Below are 4,140 nucleotides of genomic sequence, written 5' to 3' on the forward strand. Positions count from 1 at the left end.
TCACCTATACCCGAACTTATTAAACCTCCAACCCCCACAATTGACCGATAAAAATGATGAGCTATCTTGTATGACACTAATGGTGTCGAGCAACCATTCTCGGCCAGTGTAGTGTGGAATCCTATAAATTGGTTTGGTTTTCAGGGTGTATCCCTAGGCACTCTTTCCATATGTGGTTGGTTCTTAACATGAAGCTCAAGTCACAAGATAGAATGAAGCCATAGGATGTGGGAGGGGCAGAAAACTTGAACCTCATGTGTTGCCCCCTATATAACACCGGAATTGACTCACATAACCATCTCTTCTTTGAATGTCAGTTTTCTATGCAAGTATGGACATTAGTGAAGCTTTATGCTTAAATGCAAGTCGTACCAGCAAAATGGGAGAACATAATTAGCTACTTAAATCCTATCTCCAAGAAGAGATCGACACCAAGTATTATAGGAAAATTATTGGTTGCAGCTTCCACATATTTCATCCAGCAGGAACGCAATGCAAGATTGTTCACAAGAGATAAGAGAAGCCATGCTAAGATATGTGACTTAATCCTTGACACGATTAGATTACGTTTGATGAATTTCAAGTTCAAAGATCGAGGAAAGAATAGACATCTCTGGGAAGCTAGGAAAATGCTGAGGAGCAGATTAATTAGCCCTAATGCATTGGAAGATGATATCGTAGCATCCACTAAGTTCTGTTGGTGTTGTTGTCACAAGGGAGACTACCTTGCCCTACTTTCTATTAATTGTTACTTATCAGCTTGGATATAATAGTGTTTTTTGTTTCCTTACCGCTTGTAATATATATGGTATGTCATATATAAACTAACGTGATATTCTGTCACGTATTTTGTACTAAACATTTTTAATGTGTTGTTATAAAATCATTGGTGTATCTTATTACCAAAAGAAAATATCAATAAAAGTGTTTCTTTCCTTGTTTTTATTTCTTATGCACACTCAGCGTTACACACATTGTTACAAATATCAGAGATTCACGAAATCACAGCAAAGACTATCAGCAAAGCGCAAGATATATTAAAAAGAACAATTCAACAACAATTCAATAATCCTTTCTAAGGTATTTTTGGGTATGGTCTAACCTATAAAAAAAATCAATAACAAATCTGGGTTGAGGGTGGGTGGTGACCACTACATTGAATTTACCGACCTACTTTATTGGACTCCAAGAAAAGGCAAAAATAAGACTTAATGTTAAATTTGGACCTTCATCTTCTCGAAATAAAAAGGCAGAAAGCACTAAACTCTAAAGTGTTGGAGTGTGATCATGTTAATTATAAAACGTATGTCCGGAAATAATTTAAGCCTACGGGGTCACACAAAATGATGACACGGTAACCTTATATTATTAATTAGTATATTGTATAGTATATTAATTAAAATATAATCACGAGATAATTAATTTAAATATATATATATATATATATATATATATATATATTAAGGGGTTAATTATATATATTTAATTAAAAGGAGGTTAATTGTGAAATATGAAAATTAGAGTTGGACTCTAGTTCTATAGGGGGGGGGGCGGCGAAACTTCCGCCTTGAAGTTGCTTGGTCACCAAGCTAAAAACCCTAAGGATTTACTCTATAAATAGAGGGCTTAATCTAAGGGCTTTACACATTAATTCACAAAGCAAAATCTCTCTTCCTCCTCTCTCTTTGGTTCAATCGGCCGAACCCTTCAATAAGGTTTTGGGTTTTCGACTTTAGCTAGTAAAACAATAGGTTTTTGGTTTAGCAAGGGTTTCGATCAAAGGGTATTAAACAAAGGGTTGTTTGGTTCGTGATTCGGATACTAGCATACAATATAAGGGTGTCTAGTGTGCGACCATAGAGGGGTTTTGTAACACCCTGACTAAGGCGGAAACATGAGACGCCACATAACGACATGGTACAAAAGATTTAAGGATAAAACATCAACATTAAGTTCCAAATGACATTGAAATCCAAAAGATTACATAGTTAAAGTTGACGTTTAGAAACCATTACATAACCAAATTCATAACAAAAGATCAAATGTTTGCATTACTAGTCCAACACGTAACAAGCAAACGCAACATCCAAGAGGCGGTCCATAGTGCTAACTTACAACTCATAAACCTGAAAAAGCATGAAGAAAAAATTGTCAACTACGAGAGTCGAGTGAGTTCATAGGTTTATACTACCAAATATACATACAACCGATTCAAATTATGAAGTAGTAAATCATAAAGTTTCCAAGAATTTCCATCACAATGAACACACCCAAACCGTATGTTCAACAACCATAATATAGCCCAAAACATGTCCCAAAGTATTTATTTATAACTTTCATATTCAATATTTCCGATGAGTTTAACTTGAGCCACTACTAAGACCCTTTCACGTCCAAACCAACATAATATCTCATTGTATAAAAATAATAGCACATGTTGTCAATCATGTGTATGTTAACCTTAATTGGGTCGTGCCATGGAGACGAACATTAAAATAATAAGTAGACTAGAGCACCCCTAGGTTGACAGCCGTTGAGGGCGACCAATCAACCTGTCACCATCTTCGTGAGTGAGGGGACGAATCCTAGTTGCGCAACCCTCTAACTACAAGCCTCAATGAGTTAAAAGTAGTGTAGCGGGGACTAGACTTTGATAGTATTCAAGCTCATCATATAATATATATCACATTGAACATACAACATAATTCCCGTATCATAAACATTCTTTCAAAGTATCAATTTCATAAAAGAAAGCAATTTTTATTTATCATGTTTTTCACCCCGAATTAAAACATATAAAAGAGTTTGAAGGGGGCTATGACTCACTTGATTCGAGAGTGAAGGGGGCTGATCAAAAGTGGTTCCTTACCTAGGTATGTTGCTCCCCGAACAAGCCTAAACCATAATATATAAATACACGACGTAAGTTTGTGTGACATGAGCTAGTGCGCTAGATCATGTGATGTTTACTAGTAGACTTGCCCATTTTTGTTTGTTGCTTAATTATGGAGTTCAATTATGTTGCTCACATTATTTGGTTAGAAGAGATTTGGTGGGGAAGGTTATTTTCTCATTACACGTATTCATACGTTTGTTGGAATTTCGGTAACTTGGCTTTGATTGTCATGATTCCCATTATACACTTTGCTTAATTATAATATTTGACACTAGTAATCTTATAATATTGAAGTTTATGAATATTTTCTGATTTATACTTATTTATTTAAATTAATATTATTAAATTAATTAATTATTCATTTTATTGATTTATTAATTAAATAATTCCTTAAAATTACTTTTAAATGTAATATATGTTTTTCTAAATTAGGAATAATTATAGTTGAGTTATATTTTGACTTTTAAGCCTTTTTAACTTATATTATGGTGATTTAAATATTTATTTACATGATTTTTTCATTAATTTAACAATAGTGATTAATTAGTGATTTCTACAAAATTATTTACCTTTAGATTATGTAACACTTACTTGTTGACTTTTAATAATTTTGCTCTAGTGGATTTTATTCATTTTCATTATTGGTTATGGAGATTTAACCAAATTTATGATTTACATAATTTATTCATTTATTTATTATGCTTTTAGTGACCATTTAAATTCAATAATTCATGGAAGTTCTTAAAAATCATCATACAACCTTTACACCAAAAATCCCAGGCCTTTTTAGGCAAATTTTATCAATATGATTCATATCAATTTAGCTCCTCATGTGTCTTGCTTATTTTGAGGACTTTAAGCTTAAAAATCGTTTACTGAAATAGTGATTTTAACCTCATTTCCTAAGCAATTAAGGTACTTCAAAATGGATTTTCATCCTTGATTCAATATTTACAGTAAGTCCATCATATTTTAGTGATTCAAGTCGTGATAGTGGTGGTGGTGCGATATGTGCAATTTAAAGCTTTCGGTTAGTGATTATTTGACCCGAAAAGATGATTTTTGAGCTTGTTATTGCCATGAGTCATATGACTTAGTTTTATACTTATTAAACCACTTATTTACATTATTAACCTTGAGACATTTTTATGGTCATTTGATCATGGTGCAAGTGTGTGCTCAAAAAGCATTTTTACATGATTTCGGTTTATGATTTCTAGCTTATTTTCACTAGTTTTGTTCCA

The sequence above is a fragment of the Erigeron canadensis genome, chromosome 4, assembly GCF_010389155.1.
Source record: "Erigeron canadensis isolate Cc75 chromosome 4, C_canadensis_v1, whole genome shotgun sequence".
Lineage (NCBI taxonomy): Eukaryota > Viridiplantae > Streptophyta > Magnoliopsida > Asterales > Asteraceae > Erigeron > Erigeron canadensis.